The sequence below is a fragment of the Mustela nivalis genome (assembly GCF_964662115.1).
Source record: "Mustela nivalis genome assembly, chromosome: 7".
Lineage (NCBI taxonomy): Eukaryota > Metazoa > Chordata > Mammalia > Carnivora > Mustelidae > Mustela > Mustela nivalis.
This window is the reverse complement of record NC_139026.1, coordinates 35,875,339-35,892,114: the sequence shown is the minus strand read 5'-3', so window position 1 is coordinate 35,892,114 and position 16,776 is coordinate 35,875,339. Positions and strand designations below refer to the sequence as shown.

Below are 16,776 nucleotides of genomic sequence, written 5' to 3'. Positions count from 1 at the left end.
TAAATAAATTAAATATTTTTAAAAAAATAAGTTAAGAAGATCAATGAAAACCAGTAGGTTTCCTGCCGAAGACATTAACTTTAATTTTATTTTAATTAAATCTTAAATTACTAAGAACAAACCTAAAGACAATTGCTGATTATTAAATACAAAATATCCTGGCATTTTACATATCATATATAAAAGGGTCATGAAAAGAATCAGAGAAGGGATTTTATAAAGAGATCTGTTTATAAATCAAATTTCTAAAGTGGCCATCCAAACGGATGTGCACACATCATAATGTTAAGGCAATAACATTCCCAAAAGCCGGTGAAAACAGAGCAATGAATAAAGGCTTCAATGAAAGAGTTACAGGGTGTGTTTCTTAGTAACCGATACTGATCTTCTGACCCCCAGAGTGATTAAAAAAAAAAAAATTGGAGTCCACTCCATGATGTACTTCCCTGTCCAAAGATTAGTTACCAGCTATAGATAATATATGGAAAGCAAAGATTAAGCAGGAAATTTCCTTCATTCCTTATTTTTCTCAAGTAAATCAAGCTTAGAGCTTATTACTCAAAAATGCAATCCATGAACCAACAGCATCAGCATCACCTGGGAGCTTCTTATAATACAGGACCTCAGTCCCTACCCCAAGTCTACTCAGTTAGAATGGGCATCTTAAGAGGACCTCCAAGTGTTTATCGTTTGATAAGTCAGTCTTAAAATGGTTCCTCTGAGATAGTTTTATGCCCAAGAACATAGAATACCCTGCCAGGCTCTGTAGTGTCTATGCATTCCATCCCAGGGTTGGGGAAAATGCAAATCCTAAGGGTACTCACAACCTTGCCCTAAATGGACCTACATCTTGGCTTATGCTCAAGCGGTCTGTATCTAAGAAGGTTAGATCTCCCTTTCTTCATCACTGCCGAAGAATAAATACAAAGGAAACCATATTTTCACAACCCCCCCCCCCACCTTTAGCTAATGTTCTTTAACGGGAATTACTCCAAAAGGGCTTGTTAATAAATTTGGGGTTTTGAGTTGTGGGTTTTTTGCAACCACTTTTCTTTGAATAGTTGTGTCTTTTAATTGCAATGCAAAAGATTTAATGTGGAAGTAAATTTTAAGAATATGAAAATATTTTGTATTTTATCTATATATTTCTCAAAACTCTTAACTTCTAAAAAATTTATATAGCAACTATGAACAGCTCTTCAAAAGGCCATTATATCTTTTGGTGGACATTCCTGTGCTGTGCTTCTACTGTTTATCTCTGTTTATGGTATCTTTTCACCCATGAGATCTTTTCATATTAATAAAGATAGCAAACCTTTGGGATTGAAATTTGCACAGAATTTATTAAAGAAGTCAAGATACAGCGAATCTATTGAGGCAAACAAATCAGGTTCTTGGGCTGAAGTTCAAGTTGCCTTAACACACAAGCTGTCATTTTTACAAATCCATGAAAAATGAGTGAGGAATCTGGCTGTTAAATAATTTGGTCATGCTATTTAAAGCTCTACTTTTTTCTTTTATTATTAAAGAGAAGTGAAGAAAATATACTTAAATTTCTCATATTCCCACTATTGAGTAGTTATTTTCAGTTGGTCCAAATGCATACATTGTTTATATTTCCCTTAGTAGTCAATATACCCTTCTGTATTTTGCCTCTTTTACCTAATATTGTATAAGAAGCATTTTCCCACGGTTCTACACTGCCTTCATAATGATCATTTTTAATGATTTCATAAAAGTCCATCTTAATGAGATATATTCTGTTTACCCATTATTTTATTGTTAGACCTTTAGGTAGTTTCTAGGTTCTTGAATAGTCTCCAGCCTAGATATTTGTACATAAAATACAAGGAAGCATAGGCAAGCAATCTGTGAATGACTTGACAAATCAATTAAGATAACAAGTCTTCTACATAAATGTGCCAATAAGTTTAATTCAAACATACCCTCCAAAAATGCACAAATGGCCAGTCAAGAAATAAAAAAAAAATACAAAGAACTTTCTTATGTACTCCATATGATTTTAAAAAATAATCTTAATTTATTCTTGGTTGCAAACTTTTTCTCTGGACCAAAGAAACCACCTCCAACCCAGTAAATGCTAACAGCGTATAGTTTAATCGAAAGTATGAACAGACACAGAAGGCCAATTTAAACAGATGTCATAATCAAAAAAATATTTACTCCACTTACATGTATAGTTAATAGATGTCAAAATGGCCAGCTTGACAGGAAGAGAAGAATTCAGTTATAGATTAAATTGAATCTCCCCAGAAGTTCCATTTTTACTGGCCTCATATTCAGTCCAAAGGTGTTGCATAAGCCCCTTCTTGGCAAGCAGGAATACATCATCAATTTCCTTGACAGTTTTGAAAGTCTACTATTCAAATTGCTCTTTCACCATCCCAGTCTCCATGGAAGGTTCCAATATGTTAACATAATTCCAGATTCACTGTTCTCAAATGTGCTGGCATCTGAGCAGCTCTCTCTGAAGGAGTCTTCTTGAGTGGCCAGATCTGTTTAAAAAATTTTAGAGGTAACTCCAACTTTATATTTCTCTTACATACATAACATTTATAGAGTATCATTGGCAACTACTCAATTTTTAAAAGGTTTTTTAAACTCCAAATGACATGATGGGTTAAAATAATAATGCCAAGTAAATATTTATTGAGTGCCTATGCCGTGCTAGGTGCTGTTCTAAGTACTTTATTAACTTATTCAATCCTCACAATAATCCTAAGAGGAAGGGACTATATTATTTCTGCTGCTGTACTGCAGAGGAAATTCAGATACAAAGAGGTCAGGCAACTTACTCCAGGGAGGAGGACGCAGGAAGAAAGCTATGAAACTGTAAAGGCATGATTCAGATCCCGGTGTTCGGGCTTGAGAGTCTAACTACCTAACCACTACAGCAGCTATTCTACCACCTGATCATTTGAGGGTCTTCTGTGTTGGTCTTCTTCCATTTTTTCAGTTTCCTCTTGAGAAAAGCAAGATATTGGTGAATGCATAATCCTCTAGACCTCAAGCAGTTGATGATTTCTTGGCTGTCCTGCCTCTAAATGGGTAGGTATCATAGTCTGCCAATCAGAACTCTTTTTGCAAATGGCTAGAATAATATTTGGGGTGTTTTCTTAGAAACCTAAAGAATGTTTCAGTACTAAAGTGAAAGAAAATATGTGTGCAACTAAAACAATATGTAAAGTAATTTTGAGTTTTCTGTCTGAAATAATAATGGATAATTTTTTGGTTTTTGGTACTAGAAAATTAAAGCTGAGACTTCAAGTCATTTTTCCCAAAATTACCTAGCTAAAACTTGGAGATACTAAAATATAAAGTAAATTGACAATTGTGATTACTATTCACTCAGTGGCATACTTGGAACAAAGACAAGGTCATTGTCAACATCCTCTCTCCTAACATGTAGCTGACTCCTACTTCTTTAGCAGTGACCACCCTCAGCCCACTTTAGTGTTCCTGGTTTTCTTTAAAAACAAAGGGGCATCTGGGGAGTACGTTCAGTTAAGCATCCAATTCTTGATTTTGTCTCAGGTCATGATCTCAGGGTCCTGAGAAAAAGCCCCATGGCAGACTGTGCACTCAGCATGGAGTCAGCTTGACATTCTCCCTCCCTCCCCTCTACCTCTACCTCTCCACCTGCTCTTGCACATGCACACACATGCTCACTCTCTCACACACACAAATAAAATAAATCTTAAATAAAGCAAAGCCAGTCATTAGATTTCCCTAGCTTTTTGACAACCTCCAATTCAAAACTGGATCCCATGGTTTTCAATCCTCTCTATAACAATGCAATATAGGCCTAAAGCTAAAACTCTACTTTATTGAGACAACCTACAGTTCCCGTGGAGTGCATTCCCTCAGCTGCAGTAAGTGAAATAAATCTAAGGTGAACTACAGGGATTTTTTTCCTACTCCTCTTTGGTCAATGGGTTGTAACAGTTGTCTAGGTTACTTAACTAGATGAAAAGCAGTGCTGAGGTACACTGAAGAGCAATATTTGGGAGAAAACTGACAATTCCATTTTGAATATGTTGAGTGTAGGGTGCTTTTGAGAAATTCAAGCAATGTTAAAGAAGCGCTGGTGTGTAAGGGTCTATATGGAACAAAGGGAAGCATGAATACAAGTTTAGAAGTTATCAACTTATAGATGGAAATTGAAGCTCGGACAACAAGCATAGGGAAAGAAGAATGGGAAAAGTAGGACTGGATCTTCAATGATCACAGTACAAAGATTCTGTAGAGGAGGGTGAAGAACAAAGGAGGCTGAGAAAGCACATTCAGAGATAAATTAGAAAGACCAAAGAATATCATCACATGAACCACAGAAGATATTTCAGGGCCTATGGAGTGACCAGTGGTTGAAAGCATTTGAGAATCAAGTAAGAAGAGAATGGAAAAATTTCCTTTGGAGTTCACTGATATTATCTGTGAGAGGTTTTTCAGAATTCTGGTGGAAGGAGAAGCCAGATTAAGTGGATAAAGAGTAAGTATGAGGTAAGCAAAGTGAAAGAAAGGTCTTCCAGAAGAAGGGGCAGTGTGGTAGTACTATAGACATTGGTTAAAAGGATGGGTTCTGTAGAGAAACTGATAAGAGTTCAAATTCTAGTTGTGTCCCCCACTAGCTGTATAACCTTGGTTAGGTTACGTAACTGATTTGTGGCTCATTTTTTTGGTCTGTCAACTGGGTTAGGGTAACAGACCACTTGGGGTTGTGAGAAAGAATAGATCAATTAACAAATCTTTGTAAATAGTAACCTCTCAATAAGGATTAGCAACAATTATTTCAAAAACATGAGACAGCATGCCCCTATAGGGGCCTGAAGGTAAATTTGATGTGAACAGTTGAGTATGGAGGTAAGATCACAGAGAGGTTTGACAGGATCCTAGATCTAGAAGACCTTGAATGCCATGCTAAAGACGTACACTTCCTTTCACAGCATAAGGTTTCATTGAGGGAGTTTAAGAAAAGAGTGATGTGATTATATTTCTATTTTAGGAAAATCACTGTGACTATAGGCTAAAGGATGGATTGGAGTAGAATCTAGCAGGAGGAGAGGACAGCAGTTAGGAACCCATTTCAGAAACCTAAATAAAAAGTAAAAATGCCTGGATTAATGCAGAGGAAGTAGAAATGGAAAATAAAAAAAAAATGATAATCCAAGGGGTGAAATTATCATGTCTTCATTACTGATTGTGTATCATAGGTGAGGGAGAGAATGAAGTCTAAGATACTCACCCTTCACCCCCCCCCCCAGGTTTCTAGTTTGATTGGCTAGCTGAGTAGTATGGCCATATACTGAGGAAGAAAGTCTAGGGTTGCTTGAGAATTAGGGGGGTTATTGTTCAGTTTGGGATATGCTGTGCAACACCCAAATGATAAAGATATCCAATATGCAACATAGACCCATAGGAAAGTTAGAGCTCAAGATCCATAAGTGGTTTTCTAAATTATGAGTATTCAAGTGGTTACTGAGGAAGAATATCGAGAGAGAGAAGAGTACTTGGGGAGAAAAAAAATCAAAAAAATGTTTTTCAGAGAATTTAAGAACATAGCATCAGTTGACAATAAACAAACGTTAAGCTTTAGGGAAGTTGGTGTATGATAAAAAAGATGATGGCATGGAGTAGTTGGTTTTCTGTAAAGAAGGATTTCCAGAAGGCCCCTGTGGAAAAGGACAGCAGCAGTGGGGAGAATGAGTGAGAAAGAGGAGGAACTCAGCGGTATAGACAGAAGAGCATGATGGGGCTAGCTGATGAGAGGTGCATGTATTTTGCTCATATGACAATGCAAAGATATGTAATTCCAAGGTTTTGGTTATTCAGAAGCCATAAAGGCCTCTGATGGTCACTTTCTGTGTATGATCATTATATTCCAGGCTTCTGATGGTCATATTCTCTGTATGATGTTGTACACTTAGTTTGAGTCAAACCCTTTTTCCTTACCTTCTAGCTTGGTGAGCTCTACTCACATTTCATGACCCACCTCAAAAGCCACTTTCTCTGGAACTCTTCCCTAAGTGATCTTAGCAGGCTTAATTTTTCCTTCTCCTACACTTCCATAGTATATTAGTATACCTGTGTCATTGTAAGTAAAGCATTCCCACTCTACAGTGGAATTCAGAGACGTGTACATGATTTTCCCAAGGTGACCAGGTTTTCTGGCTCCCAAGATCAGTACTATTTCATTCTATCACTGCTTCCCTTCTCCTCCAGGAATATGTAAGAACCTCATGACTACAAACTTTTAGCCACTACAGGAATTTGTTCATTTAGTTAAGAAAGTATATGTAAAGGCCTATGTTAGATAAGGTTTGGAATAAAGGGGGAGAGACTTTGCAGAGTAAACTTCGGTGCCCTTTGCTAACCTCTTACCTTTCCTACAGATCACCAGCGTCATTTATCCTGACCTCCTTCCCACTGTCTCCTTTAAAGAGATCCTTTCTTTTTCTACAGGTAATTATTTTATCTGTGCTAGTAAGTCCTGACCCACAGTTCTACTCCAGAACAAGGGCAAATACCCCAAAAAAATAAAATAGGTGTTCGAGAAGGGAAAAAAAAAGGACAACTACCACTAGACTCAGTGTTCTGTATCAATATCACCCCTTTCTTTGCCCTTATATTATAAAGTTTGAGATTAAGATCCTGACTGAGGGGAAGCCACAACTCTATGTCTCCACTTCCTGCCTTTATTCCTTGCCAACTCAGAGCAAACAGATACCTCTTTGCCATTCCAGCAACTGACCAGTGGCCTAGCTGGCATCCATATCATTAGATCCAAAGGACTCTTTCTTTACCATGCTTTGGTATCTGCCATTGTTGAGGATTCTCATCTTTAAACTTTCTTAAACTATAGATGTTGTTCAGCTTCAACACGTTCTTTTCTTCTTGCCCATATCTTCTACCAAAGGGTGAACCTGGGCAACCATATTTTATACTTAAGACCATAGGTGATAGGAGTGAGAGTAGAGACCTGGTTAGGGTAGCCTAGATCCCTGATTGTGATGTGGCTCAAAAAGAAGAGTTGCTGGGTGTGGTGCATAAACAATGAATTTTGGAACACGAAAAATAATTAAATAAAAAAATAGAAGAGTCAGACCTTTCAGATTATCTCTTAGGAATTTGGCATGGGAGCTGAAAGGTCATGATGTATAAAGAGATTCTGGAGGCAATGTTTGACCATGTGAAGCCAAAATTAAGAGGGTCAGAAACTGCAAATGAGCAGAGGAAGAGATCTCGAGAGAGAAGAGACAAAGCCAACACAGAGAGAAACAGGCCATAAGATTTAGGGAGTTAGAGGGAACATCTGATCCCCAAGAACTTGCTTCCCAGAAGCCAAAAGAGCCACTTTACTTGAGAGTTTTCTCCCATTGTTTGTTCCCTCCCAGCCTTCTTTGCAGACTGTCCTCTATTCATCCTTCAAATACTAGTTTTTTTCCTTTGAGGGCTCTGTCCTTGAGCCTTTTTCAATCTATATTATTTCCAAGAAACATGGTCATGCTTTCAAAACTGCCTGAATCTGGTGATGCTCACTCAGATGTAATTGCTGGGCTAATTCCCCCTCCTGAATCTCTCTCCTGAGCTTTTAGCCATGTTTACCCAACTGCCTGATAGACATTGCCTTCCCCCATGGGTTTTCCCCTAGCACCTCCAAATCAACCTGTCTAAAATTAAACTTTCCTGTCAAAAGCACTTTTCCTCTGATACTCCTTTTCAGTGAAGGAAACTTGCCTCTGAAAACCAAAATCACCCTAGACTTCTCTCTCTTTCCAATCCATTTAAACATTAAGTCATTTTCATTCAATCTCTTTGTTTCTCTTCACTGCCTCTCCTCTCCAGTCCCACTGCTACTCTCTAAGTTCAGGGTCTTCTAAGTACCCTCCTGGTTTCCTTGGCATCAGTCCCCTACCCCTGCCTTTAACTCTTCTGTGGGTTTCCCATTTGCTTACGGGAGAATCCAAACTCTTTAGCTTGACATCCAAACCTTCCATGATGCTCTTCCTGGTTACTTCATCAGCATAATCTTTGGCTGCACTCCATCTAACCATAGTTTCAAAGTATCTAGACTTTCTGGGACTCCTGTAGTATCTCCAGTGTTGCCTCCATCTGGACTTTGCCCTCACTGATCCCTCCCAGGAAGGCTAACATGCCCAGTCAACACTTTTCTATGTTGTCCTTCAATATTTATGATGTTGCCTCCACATAAAAGTCACTGTCTTTTTTATGATGTCCCAACTTTGTACAGGTGAATATGACTTTATTGCACTTACCTTTAAAAATGTTTGTATTCCTCTGTCCATCCTAGAGGGGCAGAAAACCTGTCATTTTTACTGTTTGTCCTATGCCTAGCAGTGAACATGTTCAGAACATGCTGTGGAGAAAAGGGAGGAAATGAATACACTGATCCTCCATGGGAAAAAACTAGCCCCTTCCTCTGAGAGAAAAGAATAATGCCAGGTAAGTGAAGTCATGAAATTTTGTGGTCATAATTAAAAATGCCTACCAAAAATGAAAAAAAAAAAAAAAAGTCCTCTCCTACACAAGAGCAAGAAAGGGCACCAATCTCTTCCTCAGAAAAGGTAATGTCACCTCAGTAACTGGAAGCAGAAACCTCTAAAAGGTAGGCAGTCTGTTTCCCGTAAGGATTACTACTGGGCAAGATGAAGCAGTTTCCCGGACTAAAGAGAAACCCTCAAAAATATAAAATTTTACATCCACACTCTTACCTTCATGAGCTATCAGGGATATGAGGCTGGAATTTGCTCCATTTAGATCCTGATAAACAAAGTGAAAATGGAGCGCATCACAGAGAATGGTCCCAGTAGCCTGGCAGACAGAGGCAGGAAAGACTCTGTCACAGCTGATAACGTTGCTAAAGAGTCAATTAGTCCCTAATTAGCTGAGCAGCCCCTGCTGCTGCCCGGCTTGAGGACAGTTTAAATAGGAATGTTTCTTAGTAACAGTCTCTGTTTAGGATGTAATAAATGACTCATTCAATTCAGGATAGGAGAGGCTCTCACCGCTCTAGACTGGGTCCCCTGGGGCTGAAGTGCTAAAAGGAGAGCTCAGGGCTCTAAGTCTATATTCGGGTGTCCCTACACTTTGCCCATGCTGTCTAAACACATGAGCATGTGCCACCCACCAGTGTGGGAGTGAAGGAAACGCTACAGCCTAGGAGACACACTAAAATAGCCTGGGGAGGGCACCCTGAAGAAGGCCCAGAAGATAGGGAGGGGCCCTTGCAAGAAGGGCTCAGCACTTAACAGCTTCTGGGGAAAGAAGGACCTGCGAAAAAGAACTCCTGCCTGTCCAGATACACTGGCAGTGCAAGCTGAGTATGATAAGCAACAGTGGGAAGCTGTTTCGGCTTCTGCTTTGTGAGAAGGATGGTCTTCCTTGACACTTCGCGGAGGAGCTGGGGATAGGCAATGCGTCATTCCTCCCTTGGCCATTCTCCTGCCCCAGGGCTCCAAGCAGAGTGGAGTTGGATGCTTGCTCATGTTTCCTCTGTGTGACGTGGTCTCTTCCCGTTCTAGTTACTGCTTTCTTATTCTCCAGGTGTCCTCATGTGTGTCAGTGCCTGTGGGAGGCATTTGCTGATATTCTGCCCACACCTCCGCCACCACCCAAGTGAAGAGGAGGAACATCATCTAGCTCATTCCCACGTGCACTTAGGGCACAGAGACTGTAAATTGCATGCCTACTTCCTCATCTGCCTAGTGGAACCTAAGTTCCTCAAGGCAGGAACCATGTGATACACCTTTGAATCTCCTGATTTGGACCTACAACATTATCTAATCTCACAAGTTTAATAAAGGTTTATTGAACCTTTCTTAATAAGATGAAATACCATATATTATGGCAGCTCCTGGGTGGCTCAGTTAAAGCCTCTGCCTTCAGCTCAGGTCATGATCCCAGGGTCCTGGGATAGAGCCCCGAATCGGGTTCTCTGCTCAGTGGGAAGTCTGCCCCCCACCCATCCTCTGCCTGCCTCTCTGCCTACTTGTGATCTCTTCTCCCTCTGTCAAATAAATAAATAAATAAATAAATAAAAATACAATATATTGTGATTATAGATAGTATAAGATGAAATAAGGCAGAGCTGGTAGTAATGCAATATTCTAAACTGTAGTAGTAAAGACCCTTGTAATGGAAGACAGCCTAAGTAGTAGGTCTGTGAAATGGGAATACAGAGGGCCAATCGGAACCATTTCTGTGCCACAGACCTCTTTGGCTGTCTAGAAGTGACTTTGGGCCTCTTCTCAAACATTTTCTTTTGAAAATACATAATATGACAAAGGAAACCAATCATATTGAGATTATTACTAAAAGAATTTTTTTAAGTTATGATTTAACAGTACGTGTGTGTTTATTAACTCATTGAATAGAAAGATCACATAGCAGTTCTAAAATTCTAATTTTTAAGTGACCATAAATGTCAATAATATTTGAAGATATCAGCCATAACTGTAATGTGACATGGAAATATCTGTACCTTCTATTGGCAACAGTTGCAAGTACTACCAGTACTACTGAGGTTTGTTGTCCACATTTATAACTGACGGAAAGCCTAAATTACGATTAGCAGTTAGTGAGAATAAAGAACATTTTCTCTAAGATCCAAGATCACAGGTGCCCTGAATTCTATCTGTGGAACGCCTGGGCTTAGCAAACCCCCTGTCTGTGGAACACAGGGATGTAGAACACCTGGAGTAACTATCAGCTCTTTCATCTTCGGAGGAATGGCATCTTCTCAAATCAGTGCAGGCCTCTACCCACACTCTATAGTGAACGACTGTTTCAGAGGTACTTGGGTTCCGGAAGGATATCAATATTCACTTTATTTATATAAAATATAACAATTTACAAGACTTACTAGAAAACTCTGGTAATGACAGCAGGGTGACATTTGTTTAAATATAGTTTTATAGATGAATGGCACATCTAGGGAGCTCAGAAATCAGTGCATACCTGTTCAGTCAGTTGACTTTTGACAAAGCTGCCAAAGCAATTCAGTGGGTTTAAATACTTTTGTCAGCAAGTGTTGCAAACAACTGCATATCAAAATAAAAAAAATTTTAAAAAAAAAGCTTAACCCTTACCACATATCGCATACAAGTTACTTGAAATGGATCTTTGAGCTGAATGTAAAAAAAAAAAAAAAACTACTAGAAGAAAACCTAGGAAAAAATATTTGTGACCTTTGGTTAAGGAAAGATTTCTTAAGCACCAAAAGCATGAACCATAAGTGAAGATATCACAAATAGGACTTAACAAGTTTAAAATGTCTGACCTTCAAAAGACATTGTTAACAGTCCACAGATTGGCGAAAGAAAAAAAAATTAGCAAAGCTCCTACCTGATAAAGAGCTTGTTTGCAGAATACATAAATCAACAAAAAATTCAGTAAAAAGAAAGACAAAAGATTTGAACAAATATTTCACAAAGGAAGATATACAAATGGCAATGAACATATGCAAAAGTATTCATCTTTAATCATTTTAAATGATTTTTTAAATGATTCATTTTTAATCATTAAAAGCACAAGGCGACAGGGAAATACCACTATACCACCTTTCAAATGACAAAAATTAAAAGGATTGATAATATTGCTAGACCCCCACATAAAACAATGAGAGCTGTGGAGATTGCTCATGGAAATGCAAATACTACACTTATTTTGGAAAACAGTTTAGCAGATATTTATAAGGTTAAACATGTACTTACCATATGACCCAACAATTCCACTCCTAGATATTTACCCAAGAGAAATGGAACCTATGTCCACACAGCAGATGTTAATAGTTGCTTTATTCTTGTAGCTGCAAGCCTATCACCAGCAAAATGGGTAAAATTATTGTGATATATTCATACAGTGGAATATTTCTCAGCAACAAGCAATGAACTACATGCATGTGCAACAACATGGATGGATTTCAAAAGCATTACACCAAGTGGCTAAGTGAAATAAGACAGACACAACAGATTACATTCTGTATGGTTCCATTTATATGACATTCTAGAAAAGAGAGAGAAAACAGATCCATCACTGGTTGCCAGTGGGCTGTGGGTAAAGGAAGGGATCATCTACAAAAGGGTATAAGGGAACATTTTGGGGTGATGAAAATGTCCCATATGTTAATTTGGGTAGCGAATGCATGATTTGTATGTTTGTCAAATTAATTAAACAGTACACTTAAAAAGGGTGAATATTTTTGCATGTAAATAATTGTATCTTCATAAAACTTGACTCTTTATAAAATTCTAAAGTTTTATCAGAGAGACATTATAAATGATATTTTGTTACTAGAGCTAACTTGTCCTTTCAGAGAATTTAGTCTTAGGATTTTCTCCCAAAAGGAAAGGCATTTGTGCATACTCTACAGAGAGGAACAGATGCATTGGCTCAGTGTCTTACTGAGTTTGTATGCTATTTGGAAATTGGATTGCTTTGACAAATTACTTGCTAGCCAGGAAAAGCATTAAGGGATTATTTGTCCACCATGATTTCAAATTTTTCCCTAATGATAAAATCATTTGAAACAAAAGGCGGCAGCCAAAGTAGTTTTACTCAGGGAGGTAGTCTTTCATACATAGACATGTAAGAAACAATATAAACAAGAAAAGGAGATATACTCTAATTTTTAAATTTTTAAAGTTACTTTAAGTGTTAGGAATAACAGCAGCAAACAATTTCAATCCTAAAAAGCACATATTTTAGATTTCCTTATAAACGCTTCTCAACTTAAAGACTTGAAATTACATATAAATGTGGGTGTTTAAACTTCACTTTGCAATTTGAATCTTTACTTCTCAGGCCACTTTAATACCTTCTTAATGCTGTTTGAGAATACTGTTGGATTATATCGATGTTTTTACTTGTTTATGTTCTTTAATGTTTTCCTACTGTGCTAGAGAACATTTTGCTTTAATAGCATTCTCTGTATTTCAAGAATTTCTTTGGAAGTGAGTGATGTGTCTTTCAATAAAGCAAAGAGAAGCTTCAAAATCTTCATAAAAGCAATGTCCTTTGGGGGCACCTGGGTAGCTCAGTAGGTTAAAGCCTCTGCCTTCGGCTCAGGTCATGATCCCAGGGTCCTGGAGCCCCCAGCCCCTGCATTGGGCTCTCTGCACAGCAGGGAGCCTGCCTCCTCCTCTCTCTGCGTGCCTCTCTGCCTATGTGTGATCTCTGTCTGTCAAATAAATACATAAAATCTGAAAGAAAAAAAAAAAAGCAATGTCCTTTGTTTACTTATTAATAGAAGAGTAACATTATCTGTCTTATCCAAAATAATTTTTTTCATTCATAGGTCATAGAATGAAGAACCGACCACCACTTATTTTAAATGAGTTTCTATGTAACTGCCAAAATAAATGAGTTAACTTTTACCTTCAGGTCTTGTACTGTCGTAATGTTAGTTGTTTTCATGAACCGGTGATAATTTATTTTATTTTTTTACTTAGTTTTGCCAGAAAGGCCAAACTACCTTCAAATCTTTCTCATTTTTTTCTGGAGATATGTTTGATCTCCAAGTAAGTTTTTACTGTGTTTACATGATGTCTGTTGTGTTGTATATCTAGGTCTGCTGCTAATAAACTAGCTGCCAGGCACATGGGCTTATTTAAATTAGTTAAAATCAAAAGTTGCATTTCTCAGTCACACTAAACAAATTTCATGTGATCAATAGCCATATGTCATTTGTGGCTATCCTACTGGAGGGCACAGATATGTAATATTTCCATCATTGCCATAGTTCTTTTGGACAGGGGTGGTCTAAATCAGGGTCAGGAAACATTTTTCTTGAAGGACCAAATAGTAAATATTTTAGAATTTATGGACCAACAAGCAAAACTGAGGCTGCTATTTAGGTACTTAAATAACCATTTGAAAAATAGATCCACCTAAAGATAGAAGAAAAAAATAAGCATTCTGTATTTGATGGCTGTAGAAAGCAGGAAACAAGCTGTATTTGAACCATAGTTTGCCCACCCCTGGTGCAGACCTTTCAGTCCTTGATTCATTAAGCACACCTTTATTGAGCACATCTGTGGTTTAAGCACTGGGGTACATATTAAGGGAAGTGTAGAGAACAAGAAAATGTAGTGCCACATCTTATGGAGTTCAGAACATAACAGGAAAAGCACTTTAACAAAAATTGCACAATTCATCAATTATTATAATTTAACAAATAAAATGAAAAGATGAACAGGGTGTTACGAAAGGAAGCAACAGAGGACCCTAAACTTGTGTGAAAGATTGACTTGATTCTAAAAATTATAAATTATCTGCAACTAATATTAATCTGTAATATATGGCAACTGCTATTTATTATAGACTTTCTAGTTGACCCATGTGAGAAAGATGCTATAAAGGATCTAGCTAGTATTTCTAAATGGATTTATGTTTAAATATATCATATTCCTATCTACTGTCTGTTTAATATATGTGAAGTAATAGTACATCTAAAAATTATATTTGCTAAAATAACATTTATTGATGTTTGACATTTTATTTTCCTCTATTAGAATCTTTTATAAGAATAAAAGTGTATAAATGAAATGCTATTTTGTGGCCAGGAAAACTTTTGTGACAAATTAACTACTAAAATGGCTCCAATTTCCTATTGTTTATAATCAAAAGTCAAATTGAGGCCGTCATTAAACAAAACAATGCAATGCCACTTTTAAGTTTTTTTAGAACATATCCTTTTTCCCCATTTTTGAGAACTCAGAATACAAATCAGCAAAGCAAAATAAAATAAAAATATATGCTCTACCATCTTTCCATATATAGGCAGTGTTCCAAGATTTTATTGGCTTTTCTGAGCCTTTTATTGTACTTTGCAGTTGATATAAATGCGGCCTCTTTTATTGTGGTGTCAAGAACTTTATATAAATCTAACTCTTTAACCACTGAGCATGTGAGAGAGCCCTGAGTGAGAAGAAGCCGTTCTAACTTGAGCACACCCCTCAACAGACAAATAGGCCAAGCTGAAGTGGTTTAGAGATTACATCATGTGCCACATACCTGCTCTGTTTCAATCAATAAACCCTAGACTATGAAATATGACTAGTTATACATTGAGATGAGGATGAAATAAAGGGAATGAATTATTTTCGGAGGTCATGACATTACATTTAATTCTTCAATTTCACGTAATTAACAAGCCCAGAAACAAATCATTCTGCTGATTTGGCTTAAGTTGTTCTTTTCTGGTGACAAATGAAGTGCCCCAAGAAGCTAGAATTTGACATTCCCTTTGTGGCTTCTTAGAACAATGTATGTTGGAATAAGACCAAGAGTAGTGGAGTTTCAAAACAAATTAAAAAACAAAAAACAGTGACTGAATCCATCAAGAAATGTTTCCACGTTGAATCACTAGTTGCGGCTCGGCTCTTCTGTTAGCTCTGCACCATTTTCAGCACAGAGCCACGGCTGTTATTCTTTAATGCAACTCTGTGTATAAGTGAAAGATTCTGGCTCCCTCGAGGCAGCTATCATGAATTCATCTTTACTGAGAGAGAAAAAAATGTTACACCTACTTAATCCAGAAGACTGAAAGCTCCAAACAGGAATCAGTTCTTAATGTCATGGGGGTGGAGTTATACTGACAGCTGACATGCATTTTCCTCATGGAGTATAGGACGTCTTCAGAGCACCCAGTGGTCAGTCTATAGATGAGCTCACCCTGGGTTGCTTCCATCTGAGATTCCTTTGGTCTCCAGGAAGGAGCCTCGCCCTCTTCACTCATACAGTCCATCACTGCTGAACCTGAGGTTGCTCCTCTGATGCTTTCCATTTGCTGGAACCTTTGACACAGAAATGGTGCTTATACAGAGAAAGGGGACACAGTTGGCTGCTGCAATCACAGCAGGTGGTGAGTAGGAGTCATTGGTGCCATGAATCTACTCCACCCTTTGTTTCTGTGCAGGACTGTGTCAGCTAGATTCATGGGTCCTAATCCTGATTCTTGATATCTCAGCCATATCAGAATGTCATTTGACACAAGTTCAGGCTCTGCTTGCATTTCAGATGTCCCACCATCTGAAGACCCTTCACGCTTCCTTTTGATTCCTGTAGCCCAAAAGAAGGCCTAAATCTCTGCTCGGATCTCTTTTCCCCAGTGGAAGTTCTCTGCCTCAATCCAGATTAATTCTCAAACCCTAAGCAAAATGATGGCCAACAAGTGCCAGCCTATTTCAGACCGTGGTTCTCCTTTCTCTGGAATTTTTGTTTATGCTGCTTCCTTACGCTGATATCATTAAAAATATGTGTTTTGTAGCTCTTACCTTTTTTTCGGTTTTGCAGTGAATGTGTTGGTTTGCCATGACCTACTGTATCCTGCCTAAAAGCAGACCTGTTAAATTTAGCATGCCGACCTATGTTCCATCCACCTCATTAATGTCTCTGTTCTGTACAGCAAAGAGAAACCTCCTATCAAAATGTAGTCTTTTTGGTGAAGGGACAGAAATTAGGATAAAGTTGTGCTTTATAGAATTTGGAAACAAAGCATAATCATTTTCATTGGCATATATTTAAAGATACCACAAAAAGGCACAAAACTGTGTTAAAAAATCAAAAGCATACAGGAAAAAGCAAACGTTGTAAGTTGTCCAGTTATGAAGATCTATCTTTTTTAACACGGTGACAAATTACTAAAGTTTAAATATAGTTATTATCGTTTACTAATATATTTTATTTTATTAATATTAATCTTATGAATAAAATGTTTAGGAACTCACTTTCTGCCCT

At 37.8% G+C, this 16,776-nt stretch overlaps 1 protein-coding gene and 1 long non-coding RNA gene across 8 annotated transcripts in view; one reads left to right on the top strand and one right to left on the bottom strand.

Annotated features, from left to right (window-relative positions):
• The window catches only part of METTL25 (methyltransferase like 25), a gene marked incomplete at its 5' end in the record, with an annotated part of 146,225 nt that extends 132,968 nt beyond the window's left edge, over window positions 1–13,257 (top strand). Inside the window, 4 exons of one of the 7 annotated variants that reach the window (XR_014314601.1) lie at window positions 2,978–3,069; window positions 6,411–6,480; window positions 8,377–8,481; window positions 9,583–13,257. Of the gene's footprint in view, window positions 1–2,977; window positions 3,070–6,410; window positions 6,481–8,373; window positions 8,482–9,582 lie in introns of all 7 variants that reach the window. The other 6 variants (XR_014314607.1, XR_014314604.1, XR_014314605.1 and 3 more) reach the window with 6 other exon arrangements.
• Window positions 1,759–9,589, bottom strand: LOC309870486. Its single transcript, XR_014314612.1, has 3 exons — window positions 8,751–9,589; window positions 8,295–8,395; window positions 1,759–2,516 (listed from the first exon to the last, which is right to left on the bottom strand). It is a non-coding gene; the product is annotated as an uncharacterized lncRNA (long non-coding RNA).
• Window positions 13,258–16,776: the final 3,519 nt, after the last annotated feature.